The sequence below is a fragment of the Mustela lutreola genome, chromosome 5, assembly GCF_030435805.1.
Source record: "Mustela lutreola isolate mMusLut2 chromosome 5, mMusLut2.pri, whole genome shotgun sequence".
NCBI classification, from domain to species: domain Eukaryota; kingdom Metazoa; phylum Chordata; class Mammalia; order Carnivora; family Mustelidae; genus Mustela; species Mustela lutreola.
The window spans coordinates 57426159-57448725 of record NC_081294.1 but is presented as its reverse complement, the minus strand read 5'-3'; the positions used below and the strand labels follow the sequence as shown (position 1 = coordinate 57448725).

At 36.1% G+C, this 22567-nt stretch overlaps 1 long non-coding RNA gene across 1 annotated transcript; it reads right to left on the bottom strand.

The window, feature by feature from the left end:
• Nucleotides 1-1126: 1126 nt before the first annotated feature.
• On the bottom strand, nucleotides 1127-21916 carry LOC131831882 (uncharacterized). Its single transcript, XR_009353848.1, has 3 exons — nucleotides 21880-21916; nucleotides 2988-3127; nucleotides 1127-1311 (listed from the first exon to the last, which is right to left on the bottom strand). It is a non-coding gene; the product is annotated as an uncharacterized LOC131831882 (long non-coding RNA).
• Nucleotides 21917-22567: the final 651 nt, after the last annotated feature.

The window sequence follows — 22567 nt, the reverse complement described above, 5'->3', positions numbered from 1 at the left end:
ATTTTATATTTAATATCATTCTTTACTGGGTACTTATGAGCCAAAAAATTCATTCAGCAGAATCAGGTTGCAGAAATAGTTAATGCTATGGTCTGAATGTTCGTGCCCCTCCACAATTTATACGTTAAAATCCTAACTCAAAGGTGATGGTGTGAGTAGGAGGTGCCAATGAGAGGTGCTTAAGTCATGAGGTCACAAGTGTACAAAACAAGCTCCGGGCACCCCCATCAGGTAAACATATAACCAGAAGTCTGCAACCAAAAAGAGGGGCCAAACCCATTCATGTGGTCCCCCTGATCTGATTTTTCAACCTCCAGATCTGTGAGCGATAAAATTCTTCTGTTTCTAAGCCATCTAGTGTATGATGTTTTGTTACAGCGGTCCAAACTGACCTAAGACAGTTAATTAAAAGAAAAAACAAACACGAAACTTTAAGACTGTTAAAAGGCCTCAGACCCCACTCATACACATGGAGGTCACAAACTTAATGACATACACTACACACAACAAAACACACAACAAAATACATGCATGAACACACACAACCACGTGTATCCATGCACACACTCATGCACACTTTATATGTGCACACACATATAAAGATACGTATACGAACACACACATAAACATCTATAAACACAGGCATCCATACGTACATGTACACAAACACAAAAGTATATCCACGCACACACACACAGATACACGGAAGTCTGTCTAGTTCTCATTTCGACTGATGGTCTTTGGTTTTCTCTGGTGCTTCCTTTTCTCACGTATCATTTCCCATGGGTTTGTGCAAATTCAGATATTATCCTGAATAATTAAGAGTTTCACCGAGAACTTCCTGAAGTGACACAAATACCCAGGCTCCAAACCAGAGACAAGTGAAATTAGACTAGCTCCTGGACTGAATCCTCAAACAAAATATCTTCACAAACCACTACACTGCACCATATGGGGCACGAGAGGCCGGCAGGTCGCTCGGGCAGAATTCCAGTCTAACCAGTCTGGTGTGTGGCCCCTGCGGAACTTGCACAACAATCTCTTGATATTTACTTATGTCTAATATGTATATTTTTCTGAACGTTTAAATAAAACACTTTCTATTAATTTGTTCATAGATGTGAAATATTGTTCTTTTGATTTTTTTCTCCCTATCCATTTTAAACCTTGGAACATATAAAAAGGTGTACATCAGGCACTGATTTGGTCTTTTGATTAATACTCATCTTGCATGGGCAAAGCATACAATGTAGGTGATGGGGTTGTTATCTCCAACTTGTACAGGTTCCTCAACCAAACGCCATCCAGTAGCTGAGTAGCAGAGAAACAAAGGCATTAAATTATATTTTTTCCGCTAGTGATCTAGTCTCTTGGCATATATCCATGCACTGTTAACTTGCATTAGATATTATTTTAAGAATGGTACAAAAACAAAAACAAAAAAAAAAAATCAGAGAGTGAGCTGAGTGCAGGAGCAAAATAAAAAAATACAAGCATAGCTCTGAAATATGGTAAATTCTTTTGTATGTCTATGATTTTTCAACCTTTGAATACAATTATTATTTTCCATTTATCACTAAACTACTCCATGTGCTCTATAAAAATCATTCTGAAAATAAGACATGATTTGCTTTTTTTCCCCAGAAACTTGAAGGATACCTTACAGATAACAATAAGAAAGAGGCATTTTAGGGGTACCTGGGTGGCTCAGTGGGTTAAAGCCTTTGCCTTCAGCTTAGGTCATGATCTCAGGGTCCTGGGATCAAGCCCCACAACAGGCTGTCTTCTCAGCAGGGAGCCTGCTTCCCTCTTTGTTTCTGCCTGCCCCTCTGTCTACTTGTGATCTCTCTCTCTCTCTCAAATAATAATAATAAAAAAAATCTAAAAAGAAGAAGGCATTTCAGCTGGCATTAGGAAAAGTTTTGATGTGAATGTATGTTTACAAATATGTATTATATATATAATTTATATCCAACATCACATATGTGTATATTTGCGTACATAGGTATCCAACATTATTAAGGCGGCTATCCCCTGCATCAAAAGCAAAGCTCTCTCTTGAGTCAATAGTCAGCATTTTGCAGCCCAATAGATACCAAGATTCAAAATGCATACCCCATACAACCTCAATTTGCTCTTATCTTCCCCTTGTGACTTAAGGGTACTTGGGCATTCTATGTCATAGTGACACACACAGTTCTTCCCAGGCCTCGCTGTTTCGTTCTTCAACCTATTGCACTTTGGAAGTGACAAAAGCCACTTCCTGGGGAACTGTGAGACAGTCTCTCAGTAAAGAAGGTCTATTTCCCTGCCCCCCTCCTGTCCCAAATTCCATACTCATGACACAGAAGCACAGTTAGAGATGAAAAATATGGTTCATTATCTTGGTAGCGCAGAGAAAAATGTTATGGCTTTATTTAGCAGTTGCTTTTATGCTTTTAAAAACATGTTAATTTCATTTTTTTATGTAATTGTGCATTAAATCATCTCAGACAATTGTGTGATTTGGAAATAAAAGTCCAACAAAATAAGTAAAAGCTATAATGCGGTTTTATCCTTACCGCTTTTTGCAGTCTGTTTTTATGTTTCTCAAGCATTAGTGTCTCCGCTCCTTCCTGGGAAGATTAATCTGGAGGCTCGTAGAGACTCTTGTCTTCCTGTCTTTAGTTCTGTTGGTGCTCTGAGATTTTCCCTGTGGTTTGTGCATCTACTACTCATGAATTATCAGCCCCCAAAATGTTGGGACTTAGAAAGCCTCATGATCCTTTATTTGACATCCTAATAGGGCCACCAGGTGGATGAAGGCCTCAACCCTGAGGGAGAAATATTAGAGACCTAATTGCCCCAAGTAAAATTATGAATCCCAGGCTACAGACGACACTGTACTCACCACAATACTGGTGATGGATTTTTTGTTTTGACTAGGTTATAGGCAATGGAATATATGCAAGGTAATTCTGCATGTTTGGGAGATTTTTTTCTTTTACCTTAAAGAAAAGTCGGTCCATTTGACACACAGCATCTTCCATAGCTCCTACTTTAAACATTTTACGCAGGGGGAGGCATTCTGATAGAAGTTAATGATGGATTATGATTCTTGAATGTGGACTCTGTGTTATGAGGTAATCTAAGATTAATTTCATAAATGTTAATTTTTCTTCAAATCTTTCTCAATATATACAAACAATCAAACTCTTTCGTCTTTCCTTAGTGTGTTTTCACATAGATTATTGTTGTAAGGCATTTCACTTCCTTTAAGGCAGCATGCACTAGTGCTATGGTTGTTATAAAAAAGTACCACAGGCCAACAAGAGAAATTTACTGTCTTAGAGTTCTGGAGGTTAAAAGTCCAGGATCAAGGCACCACAGGGTTGGTTTGCTCTGAGGGCCCTGAGGGAAGGACCTTCCTGGCCTCTCTCCTTGGCTTGCAGATGGTCATCTTTTCCTGCTATGTTATCATGCCATCTCCTCTCTAGTATACTTCTGGGTCCAAATTCCCCTTTTTATAAGGACACTAGGCTTATGGAATTGAGATTCACTCAAATGGCCTCATTCTAACTTAATTACTTTTTTTTTTTTTAAGATTTTATTTATTTATTTGTCAGAGAGAGAAAGCAGAAGAGAGAGAGAGAGAACAAGTAGGGGGTTGGCAGACAGAGGGAGAATCAGACTCCCACTAAGCAGAGAGGCTGACACAGGGCTGTATCCCAGGACCCTGGGATGATGACCTGAGCTGAAGGCCCACACTTAACCAATTGAGCCACCCAGGCTCCCCTAACTTAATTATTTCTTAAAGGCTCTATCTCAAAATAAGGCCAATTATGAGATAATAAGGGTTAGGACTTCAGCATATGAATTTTAGGGAGACACATTTCCAACCATAACAGGATGTGAAACAGTTTTTTGGTGTCGTTCACCCAGCTTAAAAATACAGCTTTCTAAAGACTGACATTCTGAAAAATCACTAAAGATTAGCTTTTCCTTTCACAATTCTAAACTGAATTTGATTGTGACCTAGGTAGGAGTATATATAAAACAAACGAGCAAAATCACTCTTAATTTACTTGCAGTGTATCCCTCAAGTCAGATATATGTATACGTATGTACACATGCTCTAACCCATGCAACCACCAAGTGTGTATATATAACCAGCACTGAAATTAACTTCCCCCTGAGGCTACTAGGAAATGTCAATCAAACAGCCAAACTTTCAGAGTTTGGTAATTTACCTGCCTGGGAGCTTTTGTATTCAATTTATTGTTAAATAAAACAGTCAACTTGGTAGCTAAGTTAGATTAACAAATTATAATAAACTTTTTTTTTTGGCTTAAAAAAAGGTGAGCTAATATTCCTGATGTATACATTTCAGAGAGATTAAAGATTTTGAGAGATTATTTGTCTGTAACTATTTCAAGTTGAGCGGGAGAATAGGAAGGTGACCACAGGCCTGTTTGAATGAAACGGAAGTATGAAAGGAACTTGACTTAAAAACTAGTAGTGGTTGCTGACAATAAATAAAAAAATAAAAAATAAATAAAAAAACACAACTAGTTGTGGCCCCCCTCTCTCTCGGCCTGCTTCTCTGCCTACTTGTGATCTATCTCTCTTAAATAAATAAATAAATAACATCTTAAAAAAATAAAATAAAAACTAGTAGTGGCTTTAACATTTCTTTTGTTAACATTTAATACTTTATTAGGAGGAACTGATGTCAGAAGCCAAGAGTAGCAGAGAAAAGCTGTGGGCCTCAAGTTTAAATGTCTTCCATTTGACCCATTTATACCCCTTTTCACTCTTTTAAACACACACACACACACACACACACACAGCTGATTTAGCCAGCTCGTCTGCAAAGCCCATTTATATGATTATTCAGCTGAGTCCACCATTGTTCCAGTAAAACCCTGTGGTTCCACTCTCCATTGGGGCTGGGGTCGGGGTTGGGGGATAGTGTTGGTGGTGGGGAGGGGAGGGTAGGGTAAGAGTGAAATTTCTGGAAGGCCACCAGAGACTGATGACAGCCTTTAAATATTTATTACTATTGGTATATGCAGTTAGGTACTGGTGGGCTAAGTGTTTCACATATATTATCTAATTTAATCCTCACAACAATCTGGTAAAGGTGTGGCAAAGGAGAATTCATAGAGATTCAGTGGCTGGGTAGAGATATAAATATACTAAGTGGCATTCCTGTGGCTTTGGAAAATTTGACAGTGTCAAAGCGGAAGAAGCTGAATTTAATGTAATACAAGATTTCCTTTCCGAAGTTAGGTATTTCTTGAGGAAAGGATATTCCTCAATGTAAGTAAGAGAAGAGGGCTGGATATTTTCATTTTATTACATTGTAGCTAATACTTCTTGAGATGCTACTGGTTGCCAGACACTGATCTAAACACTTTATGTATATTGCCTCGTTTAATTTAACTCTGAAGACAGTTATACTATGAGATAGATTCTACTGTTATCTCCAACTTTCAGAGCTTAGTAATTTTACTTAGGTCACACAGTTAGGATTTCAAGACCTGGGCTTAATCTGCAGCCTGTGTCATAACTACTATTTTACTATTGGGCTATATTAGGATAAAGTAAGCTTTGTTTGATTAAATAACAAATAGGTAGCTTGACTTAACCATAGGATGTGTTTATAAAAATTAGAATATGGTGTCCAAACTCCTTAACTGAAATATACATTAAATGAATGATAGTAGTATATAATTTAAAGAAATCTGGAAAAAAAATCTGAGGTTTGAGCAACTAAATTATTCATAGGTTATCATGGTATTAAAAAAGTGGAAAAAATCAAACCCCTCAAATCTTAATGATCCTATTAGAGGAGGACCAAGATTATGACACATCCATATGAATGAATAATATTAAATCATAAAAATAGCAGTTACAAAGATTTGCAAACAGCATGCGAAGCTACCCCTCATAAAATTTTAAGTGAAATTAAATATTATTTTTAAAGTAAGTTTTTAAATATGTAGACGTATTTGAAAAAAAATATGGAAGGAAATATATTGTCATGTTAGCAGGGCTTATTCATTCCCAGATGGATAAATTTAAGGAAGTTTTTCCATTTATACTTTAAGGAGGTTTCCATTTACAGTTTGTAGCCTCTTTTCAAATTTTGTATCAATAGCACATATTACTTATGTAATCAGGGACAAATCATATTTATGAAAGATAATTCTAGGCAATGAAATATTTTCCATAACTAAAATAACCATCTCATAATTTAATGTGCATCCCATGCTCAATAACAGAAGTCAGTAAACCTTTTCTGTAAAGGTCCAGATAGTACATATTTTAGACTCTCAAACCACACAGCACAATTGAGGATATTCTGCAAATACCAAACAAGAAAGAAAACAAACGTCCTTGGCATTTATGGACAAAATTCAAAATACAATACTAATACTCAAATATAATTTTTTTGGTAATATGCGTCTACTAATAAAAAGACTGAACTTACTTTTGAATGTGTGTGATAACATTTTGCTGAATTGGGGTTCAAAGTTAGCACTCCCTATCATCAAAGTTTATGGCTCATGTTCATCTGTTAATGCTGATCTATAATGAGATTTTACATATTTCATCTTTGGAAATGGCTTTCTGCACAGATAGGTGACACATGTGGTACTTGAAACACTGTCGAGTTGTAAGTGCTTCGCTGCAATTTACAGTGCGCCAAGCAGCGAGGGCTGCATATGGTCTCTGTCTCAACTATAGAACTCTGCCTTTTGTAGTAGGAAAGCGGCCGCAGACAATATGCCAATGAAGGGGTATGGCTGTGTGCCAATAACACTTTATTTATGCGACATTAACATGAATTTCAAATAATTTCCACGTGTGACAAAATATGCCACTTTTGAATTTTAAATAATTAAAAAATGTAAAAAGTTAAAACATTTCATAACAAAGTCCTCTAAATGAGAAGACAAATCCATTTTTAGCTAACGGACCTTGCAATAATTGGTGGCAGGCTGTATTTGATTTGTGAGCTGAAGTTTGCTGATCCCTATTCTAGAAGCAGGCACGCCTCTCGTAAACTTCCTGTGACAACCGTCTCTGACAGCACTGAATATGTCAACATATTTTTTATAAAAAATTAAGATGCCTTTATGTAAAAATGATGTCTCTAGCCTCTTGATGAATGAATTCTTTTGTGGGTAAAGAAAGGACGCAACCAAGTAGAGAAAAATAACAAGGAGTCATTCCAAGGGAAAGGTCTATAGAATCAGAGAGAAAATCAAGGTTCTGATATCCAAACTTGGTATTATATTCACCAGACTGTTGGATATTTTCTTATGCAAATTCTGGGTTGTCAGAAACTGTGCTGAGCAAACCCATTATATTAGCCTTTTAAGAAATAACATCAAATATTTAGAATCTTAAACACAAAATAAAGCTACCAGGCTAGACAAATTCCATTTCCCTATTTTATGTTCATAAATTGTTTTTTCCCCTGACCAGCTACTTGAGGCCTTAGCAGAACACAAGAGATGTTCTAAAAGATTAGTCAGAGTGTTAAGCAGGAAAATATCTGATGGAAGCTTAAAGAAGCTGAAAGTGATTAAAATAAATTAACTACTTCTTTCAACCATATCTTTTGTTCAAAGTTCCCCAAAAAAGCAATGTATGAACTATCTACAACAGAATCATCAAAGTTCTTCATTAAAATACAGATTCCTGGGTCCCAGGTGTTTTCAAAAGAACTACATTTGGAGAATTAGAGCTTCAGAAGTTGTTTCAGGCAAATGCAATATGGTTTTCATTTACAAAGCATCACATTTCTAGATTTTCCTCTTTAGTAATTTTCATACATAATCTGTCTCTTTTACTCACCTCTTTGGGAGGTGTAAAGTTAAAAAAAAAAAAAAAGACAATACTTTGAGAAGGAATTTTGTGCCTAATAAAAAGTTGTACATCCTTATGAAAATTTTATAAGAAGCAATCAATGCTTATTTCAGAGAGCCATGTGTATGATGCATATCATGGATGTTTTCTAATCGGTGTTGCAGAGGGAAGGAAAGTGAACAGTCAATTAAGGTAGGTACCCAGAGAAAGCCTCAGGTTAGGATGGAAAATAAGACACAAGTGATGACTAGAGTAAGTGTTCCAAGTTAAGGCTTATCTACTAGAGTGGTCATTCAAAAGTACACAGCAGAGAAAGGAAAATTTGGAGCTAATTACAAAATGGGAACTTGCCTAATTAGTCCAGAAACTGTTCAAGACAACCACATTCCTTCAAGGGTAGTCTGAAATACTTGAACTACTTTTTAAAAATTCAGATTCCTGCCTCTCAGACCTATTGACTCAGAATCTCTGAGGTATGTCCTGAAATGTATATTTTAAACCATCTGATCAGCCATGTATTAAAATGTGTTAAAATAGTCTACTCCTTGGGCACATGATTGCATTGTTCGTTTTGAGTTGTTAAAATCCTTTAATTTATTCATTCAACAAGCTGCTTGGAGAACTATATGGTCAAGGACACCATACACAATAAAAAAATAAACTTGCAATATTAGCCTTAACAAGTCCAAAGTCTAGTAAGGAAATGTAAATAAATTGGCTATCACAATTCAGAGTGATAGATGTGACATCAGTAAATTCAAGATGCTAAGAAAACTTTTAAAAGACTAAGACATAAAAAATGTTATTTTCAGGTAGGGTTCATTTTTTTCTTTAGGATACTAAAATCTATTCTTTTAAGATGGGTTTTTCTAGGTAATGATGTTTTTAACCCAAATTATTTATTCATGACTGAAGTCTACCTACTTCGACTTCTCTCTGAAGTTGTCTCTCAAAAACAATCTATGAACCTCAAACTTTACCTCAAAATTATCTGGATACAGATGAGTCCGTTATTTGACTCTTATTTTGAAGGCTTAATCTAGTCTATATTTTTGCAATACTGTGAAGATAAAATAAAATAATGTCTATACAAAGGTTAGCACAGCACCTTGCTCATAGAAGCTGTTCAATGAACAATGGTGGCAACAATGAAAGAGAGGACAGGAGAGCCAGAAACTGAGGGATTTGAGGTTAGAGTGAAACAAACAAATCAACAATAACAATAACAACCAATTGGGAACTCATATAAGAAAAGTGAAAGAGGAAGGTAGAAAAAAAAAAAGTAAAGGTTACTCCTAATATATTGAATAGCTTTACTTTTCTCATAATTAGATACAGGTTTGCTTCTACATTATGTAATACAGTAGCCATGCGATCCTCTCATTGACTGAACAGCCATCATTAGAATAAGACAAAATAGAGTAACCACAGAAAGGTTATTAGTATTTCATCTGAACTCTGTAAATGTCAAGCCATATAGGGCTGGTGGATGGTGATAGGAAACCCATTTTCAGTTATCACATGTTAATGAAGGGAAACAATGTGCTATCTACAAGGACAGGGAAAAACCCAGAATGAGCAAAGTCCAGAGTCTATGCAGTTTTCTACATTTCCAGCCTCATTAAAATATGCAGATCATATCATTAGGAGACTGTTTCCTGGCAGAGCCTTCTCCTAGAGTTCAGTTGCAGGCACACATTGGCAGTTGTTAGTACAATGATTTTACCCACAGCTATATTCTTCTATGTAAAAACAAACAAATAAAAAAGAAGACAAAGAAGCTGAAGCTGTTCTCACAAGCCATGTTTTCATTTAGAGAATTTTTTTTCAGAGGATGAGTCTGTATTAAAAAAAAAAAAAAAAGCCATTGATGCTTGGTTTTACCCAAAATATACAAGGACCTTATATTGCAGCTTTGTATTTTCCCTGTTTAATGGGATATATTTAATGGGATAACAGGCATGATATCTAGGTTTAGTTCAGCAAAATGATCAAGAGTAGTTACCGAATCGAACAAACAGTATTTCAAAGACATCTCTGACCAACCTTCAATCTCAACCCAGACAAAAAGCATTCTAGGTGTTCATCTCAATTCCTTACTTCTTCCACATCTTTTATTTCTTCATTATTGCCTTGGTTCCTTCTTCTCTCCTTTGTTTCCTTACTGCCTTTCTTCACTGCTTCTTAACTTGTTTTCTTTTCTTTCTTTCCTCCCTCCCTCCCTCTTGTCCTTCTTCCTTTCCTCCTTTTCTTCCTCGCTCTCTTTCTCCTTCTTTCCTTCCTCTCTCCCTCGCTCCCTCCTGCCCTTCCTTACCATCTATCAACAACCATCTTATGTGTGGACAAGGCGGGATTTAAAAGAATCTTATCACAAGCCTAATAGAACCTCACAAATGGACACTTTTGACATGAATGCCCAGTGCAGGTAACCACTTTGAACAAAGTTCTCGACTGAATAGAAGTACAGAATGCTATTAAGGAGATGACTAGGTAACCAAAATTATTTTGTGGATATCAACATTTAAAAGTGTAATAATGTCAGAATACACATAAACAGTGGGTTTCAGCTATCATTATTATTATTATGAGGTATAAATACCATTTATTTAGTTTCTTCTGTCAGTGGTTTTCCCTGAGGTCAAACCTATTATCCTCATAATGTTTTCAAATTATTATCTTTTTCACTAATGGTGCAAAAGCATTGGAGGGTAAAACTCCTGGTGTCTTAGTATGAATCAAGGCAGTGGCACCAACACTGTGTTTTGCATCACCATCTACTTGCAGGGAAGAAATGCCAGTCTCACTGAAGATGAGATGGTAAAAATATTAATTCTATTAAGTTTACACCCTTCAATACATTTTGCAGTATTCTATGTACTAAAATGGCAAGGATACATGAAACATTTTCTGCTAAAACCAATAATAGTCTTAAGGGAAAACATTTGTGCAATTGTGTGATTTATGAGCTGAACTACTACTACTACTTTTTAATGTAACATTATTTTTACTTAAAATAACTACTGAAAGACAACCTATAATTTTTCAGATTTGCATATTCAATGGATATTCTCTCATTCTCCAGAAAAATGAATGAATTGACTTAGTCACTTCAAGGAAAACAACAGTAATAGTACTTACTGCTGATAAAATTCAAGCTTTCAAACAAAATTAGCATTGTGCAAAACTTGAATGCGCTACCACGAGCACAATAGCTTTCTAACACTTCAAACATATCGTTTTTTTCCTCATGAGATGGATGGTGATATTTACAAATGTGATTTTTGACATTTTTAAATGAAATGTGTCCATCTGTGAAGATCGGCACATCTCAGTGAACCACTGTTTTTCAAATGACCAAGGCATGGTGTCATAAGTTATTATATTAGAAAAGAGATCCATTCTGACTTTAAAAAAGGTCAATGGATTTTAATAGAGTAAAATAATTTATTAGTATGGCTTCAAAAAGATTCCATATGGTAAATAACTTTTAAGGAACTACCATTTGTTGGGTTTCTGTATAGACTAAGATAAGAATATCCATAATTAATTGAAAAAAAACCTAATAAAAAAAAGTCTCCATTTCCTATCTACGTGTCTGTGGGGACCAGATATTCTTCACTGGTTCAGCCAAAGCAATGAACACAGCTTTGTTAAGTCAAGATTAAAGATATTTAGAAAGAATAAAACAATGTCATTCTTCTCACTATATTGTGTGGAAAAATACTTAGTTTTCATGAAGTATGTTTCTATTAACATGTAATGGGTTTACTGTTGCCATTTTTTAGTTAATAAATGAATAAATAAATTTTAAACATTTCTCAGTCTTAGTTTTAAATCAGGAAATATTGGTAGATATAAGGTACATAAACGAAATATCCAGTGTAAAGGGCTTTTGTGATGACTAAATTTTTGAGTGATGCTGTTCTAGGCACAAACAATATTTTATGTATTTAGTTCTTTAACAGTCTAGATATTATTTAAGTTATATCATCTGCATTAAACATATGTCTAAACATACCTAAGTATAAGGTAAGTCACCACCAAAAGTAATACCACTTAGATAAGAGGTGTTGTGTGGATTCGTGCTCACAATTTTTAAGGTGTGCTCTATCAATTACATTACCTTTCACAACACAATATACCTGGGGAAGATACATTAGCCTGAAACATCTCAAACTATGCTAGGTTTTCAAACTTTTGAAGGTCTGCTAACTATACTGGAATCAGGTTTAAAAAAAGAGCAAAAATTTTAAAAGAATGTAGATTTTCCCAGAATTTATACAGCTTGCAAATAAGCATGACAACAAATTTTTTAAATATCTCATTTCAAAAACAATATAGCAGGGCACCTAGTTGCCTCAGTCGGTTAAGTGTCCAACTCTTGATTTCAGTTCAGGTCATGATCTCAGGGTCATGAGATCGAGCCCTGTGATGGGCTCTGCGCGCAGCAGATTCAGCTTGAGAAGCTCTCTCTCCCTCTCCCTCTGCCCCTGCCCTCCATATGTGCATACACACTCTCTCTCAAATAAATAAATCATAAGAGAAGACAAAAAAACAATATAGTAGTCACTGTGAAGATAAACATTTGCTTATCGAAGGAATGAAAAAACTGAGCTGTACTGGGTCTTATGGCTTGGAATAGAATTGACACTGCACATGAATTAATGAACTGCTATATTCCCAAACCTTCAGACTGAGGTGAAGGTGCAAGCTCTGAAAACCTACAATAGGTAACAAAGACACAGGTACTGAATATAAAATTGAAATTATCTCATGGATACGGTATTACAGTTTCAACAAATATACAGTACAATTGAAATTTTGCATAACTAAATTAATAAAGAATACAAATGAACATTTGACTATTTCATCTATGTCTCTTAACGTTTGCATGATACGCTTGGCCAAACACATTTTTAAAATTTCATTATTTGGCAAACAGGGCAGTCTTTTTCTTGAGATCAATTTATATCCAGGATACACAAGATTTCGAATCCTTTACAAATCTTTTGAAGGAAAAACAAATTTCCAGATGGGAATCTGAGAATCAGAGTGTTTGAGAACTGCACAGTTAGACACCGTAAGTGGGATTGGAACCTAAGTCCACTGCAAAGCCAAGGATCTTTCCATATGGCGACGTTCATGAAGTATGTCCTATGGCCCAGGGACTGTTCTTACAGAACCTGGTCCACACGTCATTAAATTCTCACATGAACCCATGAGATGGGTAACACTTTGGCTCTACTTTCTAAATAAGAAAACCGATGCAAGCAAAGTCACAAGATCAGTAATTAGCAGTGAAGACATTTGAACCTACTCTGATTTCAGAGTCTATATCCTAAGGTTTTCCTTTGTACCACCTTCTAAAATCTGCTTGACTCACTGCCATTACACAATCATTTCTATGAAACAAGTATCAAATGGGAACTTGTAAGTCCCTTTTTTCAAGGACCTAAGTATACACCTGTAAAAGTATAGTAGAAATGGCATTTTTCAATATTAAAAACTTATATGTTTAGCATGAGCTTTATTTGGTTCCTAGTTTACAAAAACAACAACAACAACTTGATATTTAGCTAAAGTTAGGAAGACACCCTGAGGGAAAAAAATTGTATGTTATTCAAAGTGCCAGGTCATGCCTGGGATGAAGAGATTCATTCCTCTCTACATAATAAACAACCAGTAAATACATATACACATATACTTTGACTTAGTTATCTTTTTTACTTAGTTATGTATGTGATGATGAGTGATTCTCTAAGTCCCAGAGATGATATATAAATAGATATCCTCACAACGATAAGTCTATGCAGGTACACAGCTTGAAAGCAATGATAAAAATAGTAAGGCCTTTTATGTTGGAGCGAGTAGTACACAGAGGTGGGAAAATGGCAAATGTTAACACACCCATGACAGTGAGACCACCCAAGAACTGAAAAGCATTCAGTTTTTGGTTAATGTATTTGTTTTCCGTCTTTCAATTCCCACTCCAATTTGTTTATTGTCCAGTGGGGACTCAGAGAAGTTATTAAATTCCTCAAGGTCACACAGAAAGTCACGGCTGCTCTTGAGAAAGGGGCTTGTACATTCCTGAATCCCAGCTAGGTCCTCTGGCTTCCCGCACTGGATGGGTCCGTGCGGACTGAAAGCATGCTCTTAAGCAAATTCCAATTATGGTTTATTAACTGCACACGTAGCATTTATCTTCCAGTTTCTAAAAATAGCAGAACCAATTAAACTGTCTGTTTAGCACTTAAGGGTTTTTTTTTAACTTTTAATTTTTCTCCAGATAAAGCCTTTATAGAAAGATAAATGGAACATTACAGATATGAAGGGAAGGGAGGAAGCCATCACTTCCTGTCACTGCCACCATCTTCTTTGACCAGCCCTACAGGGCAATAACGGCAAGACCTTTTTTGCTCTTGAACTGATACTATAACATCCTCGGCCAAGCAAACCAGCCCATTTTAGACATGATGGATAGTAGTGAAAAATTTTTATTCAAGACAGCTGTTAATTTGAAATAAAAGCCCAACAAATTGTAATGTTCTGTCCACTGTCAAAACAAGATTAAACAATTGTGGCAAGAAAAATAGCAGGCTGGTAAAAGGAGGCTTCAGAACAGTATTTTACTTTACATTTAAAACACTATCTATAATTCCCAATCAGAGGTTAAAAAGAGAGAGAGAGAGAGAGAGAGAGAGAGAGAGAGACTGACTTAATTTGGTGAAAACTGTATAGGGAATTACTACTTCTGAGATGTTTCTCTTAAGCCTGTCTTTTACAACCATTCCATTAAAGAACTGTATGCCCAAAGGAGGAACACAGAGGGTTGGAACTGGAATTTCCACACCAGATGTCTTCAGGGAAAAAGAAAATGCAGGAATCATTAGCTCCAAAAGTTAAAGGGAAGATAGCGAAATAAGAGACATCAGTTCTCAATGTGGGGGGTTTACCATCAACTTCCAGAAACCATAAGAGATCTACAGAACAAAAGATGGGTGAGCAACCAGGGTCTTGGCTGCTTTGCTGGGGATGGAGTTGCATCTCAAGGAAGAGATTCTTTAAAAGTGAGGCTCAGACAAAGAAAAGAATTTTCTTGGTATCACACTGCTAGGACCCAATCCACAGCCTCTCGACACTTACTCTAGTTCTTTCTCCACTTTACCACAATGCTGGGAACCGGACGTTCCTTTTTTCCCCTCCTCTGCATTTTCAACATAAAACCTCTCTTGCCTTTTTCACCGTTGTAGGTACCAGACTCGCACGTCTATCACACACCCCTCCCCACCTGCCAAGAGCAGAAAAGCAACCTTATAGGCTGCATGCATACTGTATCGTTCACTACTCGGTTCTGTTGAATGTGTGTGGTAATTATTTGACACTTCGAAGAGGTGACAACCATCATGAAATAATAAAATTACAATTATCTTATCAAATTTAATATTCCATAGACATCAGAACTGAAAATTTCAAATCAAGAATGCCACTTCCCTGGAGCTGAATGAACTCACATTCCTACAGGAACGTACACTTTGCTACTTTCATTCTTAGTTTTGTTATTGTATTAATTCCTTCTTTCCCATCACCATGCTCTTCGTTTCTTTTACTCCTCTTTAGAAAAGTACTAAAGATCCACTCCTTCTTCACAAATGTTCAGAAAATCGCACTTAATGGGAAACGAGGCTGGCCCACACGCAAAGGGACAACAAACCATGGCTGTACTTACAAGTCTAACTCTCATATACCCCGTTCTCCCTAAATGTGTATAACATAGCAAGGCAGAACTAATGCCGATATACAGAGGTGGACACCATGGAGAAGCAGTTTCTTCATAATATGCACTACATGCTTTCTGGGTTAGGGAATCCACACCAAAGAAACCAGGTACATTTTTTTCTTTTTTTCTTCTTCTTCTTCTTCTTCTTTTTTTTTTTTTCTAGAAAACTAAGGCCCAGCAATTCTAAATAATTTGTTCTGAATCACTCAGTGTTCTAAGGATGCAGCAGAAAAAAGAACACAGCATCTTTGGCAATCAATCAGCTGCTCTTTCATGAATTTATACAACCAAACTGCCAAACACTTTCCAGAAGGGTTTTCTTCAGTGGGGTTCCTTCAGTGAGCCTCTATAAATACTTTAAAAGAATTAATAGCTTCTTAATTTTATTATAGACTCCCTTTCTCCTCAATTGTGAATGGCTAAGCATCTTGTGTTGCTTCTATGTGCCTCCATGACAGGCAATGGGATATGTGATGACAGAATACCAAGACTGGGCTCTTTTCAGATTACGAAGTTACAACAACTCCTCAAAGTTCCCCTCCATGGAATACACCACCACTCTTAGGGCTATATTCTAACAGATTAGCTATAAAATACTACATTGCATTCTTTAGTCCTGCAGTTGGGGAGAAAAGAATTTAAGTTGCAAAACAAAATCAAAACCAAACCATATCAGTTGCTAATATATTTTGAAAGAGATATCCCTCCTCCCACCAGAAAAAGCGAAAGACAAGCTCTGTGAATATGGCTTTTAAGTTTTGAATGCATCATAGCATGGAATTTCAGATTCATTCTGGAATTTCAAATGGTCTACTGACATATTTGGAAGGACAATATTGATTGCATTGCAGCCATACAAAATAAGCAATTTGTCAATACAGATAAATATAATTTCTGTGCTTAATATCTGCTAACTTAATTTGTGTGTTGGTCATCATCTATTACTGCAAAACCTTCTATCACTGGCTTATTAAAGCTTTATTATGGTAGGGAATTTGAATGCCCATTTGGTTCTAGTTTATGCAGAAAGCTTTATATTAACCAATGACTGACACAGATAATCTTTCCTAGTGGATTGGGACTCCCTGGTCACTGTAATATTTTACTGTGTATATAACAGGACTTTAATGATTAAACTTGTAAAGGTCATTAATATAAACTGAGTCATTTCTAGAAAATATTACACGTGCATAGGCAGAAGTAGAAAGGAAGGTAAATTTATATATAAATATAAAATTGTAAGACTGTGGTGAAACAAAATACACTGGCAGGTTTTTTTTTTTTTAGAGGAAAATATATAGCTGTACAAGCCTTTCTCAAGAAACAAGAAAGGGCTCAGGTACACAACCTAACCCTACACTTAAAGGAGCTGGAGAAAGAACAAGAAAGAAACCCTAAGCCCAGCAGGAGAAGAGAAATCATAAAGATCAGAGCAGAAATCAATGAAATAGAAACCAAAAAAACAATAGAACAAATCAACGAAACTAGGAGCTGGTTCTTTGAAAGAATTAATAAAATTGATAAACCCCTGGCCCGACTTATCAAAAAGAAAAGAGAAAGGACCCAAATAAATAAAATCATGAATGAAAGAGGAGAGATCACAACTAACACCAAAGAAATACAAACTATTATAAGAACATACTATGAGCAACTCTATGGCAATAAATTTGACAATCTGGAAGAAATGGATGCATTCCTAGAAACATATAAACTACCACAACTGAACCAGGAAGAAATAGAAAGCCTGAACAGACCCATAACCAGTAAGGAGATTGAAACAGTCATTAAAAATCTCCAAACAAACAAAAGCCCAGGGCCAGACGGCTTCCCGGGGGAATTCTACCAAACATTTAAAGAAGAACTAATTCCTATTCTCCTGAAACTGTTCCAAAAAATAGAAATGGAAGGAAAACTTCCAAACTCATTTGATGAGGCCAGCATCACCTTGATCCCAAAACCAGACAAGGATCCCACCAAAAAAGAGAGCTATAGACCGATATCCTTGATGAACACAGATGCGAAAATACTCAACAAAATACTAGCCAATAGGATTCAACAGTACATTAAAAAGATTATTCACCATGACCAAGTGGGATTTATTCCAGGGCTGCAAGGTTGGTTCAACATCCGCAAATCAGTCAATGTGATACAACACATCAATAAAAGAAAGAACAAGAACCATATGATACTCTCAATAGATGCTGAAAAAGCATTTGACAAAGTACAACATCCCTTCCTGATCAAAACTCTTCAAAGTGTAGGGATAGAGGGCACATACCTCAATATCATCAAAGCCATCTATGAAAAACCCACCGCAAATATCATTCTCAATGGAGAAAAACTGAAAGCTTTTCCGCTAAGGTCAGGAACACGGCAGGGATGTCCATTATCACCACTGCTATTCAACATCGTACTAGAGGTCCTAGCCTCAGCAATCAGACAACAAAAGGAAATTAAAGGCATCCAAATCGGCAAAGAAGAAGTCAAATTATCACTCTTCGCAGATGATATGATACTATATGTGGAAAACCCAAAAGACTCCACTCCAAAACTGCTAGAACTTATACAGGAATTCAGTAAAGTGTCAGGATATAAAATCAATGCACAGAAATCAGTTGCATTTCTCTACACCAACAGCAGGACAGAAGAAAGAGATATTAAGGAGTCAATCCCATTTACAATTGCATCCAAAACCATAAGATACCTAGGAATAAACCTCACCAAAGAGACACAGAATCTATACTCAGAAAACTATAAAATACTCATGAAAGAAATTGAGGAAGACACAAAGAAATGGAAAAATGTTCCATGCTCCTGGATTGGAAGAATAAATATTGTGAAAATGTCTATGCTACCTAAAGCAATCTACACATTTAATGCAATTCCTATCAAAGTACCATCCATCTTTTTCAAAGAAATGGAACAAATAATGCTAAAATTTATATGGAACCAGAAAAGACCTCGAATAGCCAAAGGGATATTGAAAAAGAAAGCCAACGTTGGTGGCATCACAATTCCGGACTTCAGGCTCTATTACAAAGCTGTCATCATCAAGACAGCATGGTACTGGCACAAAAACAGACACATAGATCAATGGAACAGAATAGAGAGCCCAGAAATAGACCCTCAAATCTATGGTCAACTAATCTTCGACAAAGCAGGAAAGAATGTCCAATGGAAAAAAGACAGCCTTTTCAATAAATGGTGCTGGGAAAATTGGACAGCCACATGCAGAAAAATGAAATTGGACCATTCCCTTACACCACACACAAAAATAGACTCAAAATGGATGAAGGACCTCAATGTACGAAAGGAATCCATCAAAATCCTTGAGGAGAACACGGGCAGCAACCTCTTCGACCTCTGCCGCAGCAACATCTTCCTAGGAACAACGCAAAAGGCAAGGGAAGCAAGGGAAAAAATGAACTATTGGGATTTCATCAAGATCAAAAGCTTTTGCACAGCAAAGGAAACAGTTAACAAAATCAAAAGACAACTGACAGAATGGGAGAAGATATTTGCAAACGACATATCAGATAAAGGACTAGTGTCCAGAATCTATAAAGAACTTAGCAAACTCAACACCCAAAGAACAAATAATCCAATCAAGAAATGGGCAGAGGACATGAATAGACATTTCTGCAAAGAAGACATCCATGTGGCGAACAGACACATGAAAAAGTGCTCCATATCACTCGGCATCAGGGAAATACAAATCAAAACCACAATGCGATATCACCTCACACCAGTCAGAATGGCTAAAATCAACAAGTCAGGAAATGACAGATGCTGGCGAGGATGCGGAGAAAGGGGAACCCTCCTACACTGTTGGTGGGAATGCAAGCTGGTGCAGCCACTCTGGAAAACAGCATGGAGGTTCCTCAAAATGTTGAAAATAGAACTGCCCTATGACCCAGCAATTGCACTATTGGGTATTTACCCTAAAGATACAAATGTAGTGATCCAAAGGGGCACGTGCACCCGAATGTTTATAGCAGCAATGTCCACAATAGCCAAACTATGGAAAGAACCTAGATGTCCATCAACAGATGAATGGATCAAGAAGATGTGGTATATATACACAATGGAATACTATGCAGCCATCAAAAGAAATGAAATCTTGCCATTTGCTACAACATGGATGGAACTAGAGCGTATCATGCTTAGCGAAATAAGTCAAGCAGAGAAAGACAACTATCATATGATCTCCCTGATATGAGGAAGGGGTGATACAACATGGAGGCTTAAGTGGGTAGAAGAAGAATAAATGAAACAAGATGGGATTGGGAGGGAGACAAACCATAAGTGACTCTTAATCTCACAAAACAAACTGAGGGTTGCCGGGGGGAGGGGGTTTGGGAGAAGGCGGTGGGATTATGGACATTGGGGAGGGTATGTGATTTGGTGAGTGCTGTGAAGTGTGTAAACCTGGTGATTCACAGACCTGTACCCCTGGGGATAAAAATATATGTTTATAAAAAAAAAATAATAATACACACACACAAAAAATAAATAAATAGAAAACATTTTTTGTTTAGGAGAATAAACATAAGATTCCAGTCACGAATGCGCCATACCAAGTTGTTATTCTATATTGCTTCTTCTGATAAACATACACAGCTAAAAAATCCTGATGTCATATTTTTGTTAAAACAGTTTTCAACTGCCAATAAAAATGATTATAACTAAAAATGTAAAGAGCTAAGAACGAATAAAACCTTAACTGGCAATCAGAAAAATAACCAAAGAGTGATTTGTTAATGGCTAATGACCCATTAAAACTAACATTTACATCATAAACCATGAATGTAGGCACTTTAAAAAATGTGACCCCAATTAAAAGGTTACACACAAAAACAAATATTCTAGAAAGTGCCAGCAAAGCCATGATTTACTGTAATAGACATTCAGAGTTGTGTCTAACATATTGCATTTAAGCTTCAAATTTAGAAAATTGATTTATAACATTAATCTTACTTGGGAAAATAACAAATGCTTATCATAATCAGACTATAATTAAAAAACAAATAGTCTTGCAAGTCTCTTTTTACTGTAGTTTACAAGATGCTATTTCTACATTGAAAAATATGTTTTTTAAGTAACCATCAAACATGTTTATTAAAACCTAATTACACAGACATAAAATGTTCATTTTGATGCAGTGTTAGGGCTAATCCCTAGTTTGATGATCTTCCTAACAATCTAACTTCAGTTTACACACACACACACACACACACACACACACACACACTTATACTTTTTATCTGCTGTCGAGATTAAACACTCCTAGTAGAGTGTCAAATGGTATAATTTGATTAGGATAGTGTTTAAAGTTCCTATGCAAATCCAAAGGCACTTCTCATTTTTAATACAGGAAAACAGAAAGTCAGAATTAAAGTTATTGAATTATTTGTCTTTTGGGAGGACAGAGATGTTTACAAGTGGCATCATTTGAATATGGCAAAGGCAGACTATTCAACTGAGTAACAGAAACGTTTCCTACTACGGAAGTGTCACCACCTTCAAGTACTATTTGCTTGCTCTTTCTGTTCATATGAAATGTTAAGACTGCTGAATTATTTGAGTACTACAAAGAAAAAGTTAGAATGCATATAGCACACACTCCATTCAAGAATCAGTGATTCAATGTTTAGGTTCCTTTAAATTGCCTAAGTGAGAAAGTATTATCAGAGCGGTACACACTTGTACTTGAGGACTGACTCCATCACAGGAAGAGAATTGTTACAAATTTTAGAAGACGTTAAACATAACTGTGCGGATAGTTTTCTGAGCTCTGCAGATTCTGGGTTTTCTATTTCCATAAATTATGAAAAAAATAATAATGATGCCCTCATAGGCAAACTATTCAAGCTATCAAAAATATATGTAAATAAGTGACTCTTAATCTCACAAAACAAACTGAGGGTTGCCGGGGGGAGGGGGTTGGGGAGAAGGGGGTGGGATTATGGACATTGGGGAGGGTATGTGATTTGGTGAGTGCTGTGAAGTGTGTAAACCCGGTGATTCACAGACCTGGGGATAAAAATATATGTATATAAAAAATATATGTTTATAAAAAATAAAAAATTAAAAAAAAATAAAATTTAAAAAATATATGTAAATATATTACAGAGAGACTTCTTATTTAGATTTTCAATATAACATAGACAGTTTCTGAATACATGGAAGTTTCTTTTTCCTTCTTTCCCCCATTTGTAATATTTTAGAGATCACCTTACGTTTAGCTTCTGAATATAGCATGCATAGACATTCTAGTGTTGCAAGGTAGAATATTATTACTCCTGAAAATTCTGGAACTCTTAGAAGCCCTGTGGGAACTCAATGGTGAGCTATCATTCTAGAAAAATTCCTGTAGTGAAATGTGAATAGAATAAATGCTGGCTTATGGGTTTATATTTCTGATCAAGGTCCTAGTGAACACAGAAATATCCATAAATATCAGATTTGACCAAATATTTAATCAACTTTAAAGTAGATTTCTGGATGACATTGTATGAAAATTGCCACCATACACATCAATGAAGCAGGGCAGTAGAATAGCTCACCACATAAAATTTATTTCAGCTGATTCAGTATCTTGGTATTCTATAAAATATGATCTTTTCTTCATTATAATTTCAGCATTATTTTTGCTTTAATGACTATGAAATGGAACAGATACTTTCTCCAGGGTTCATGAAGTTTAGGAGAGGATCTATTTAGAAAGGGGGGGAATTTTAAAAGCGATCTTTGAAGTCTCCCCTGAAAAGGCACAGTATCGAATTTCTCCCCCTCAAATAAGAATGGTGTATCTTATTATCCTTTCTTTTCATACATTCTATTTTACCCACGGTGAGAATAAGCTTTAAGATTGTTACTGAACTCCCCGCTGAATCCAAAATTAGGATTTACTTTCTCAGAACTACC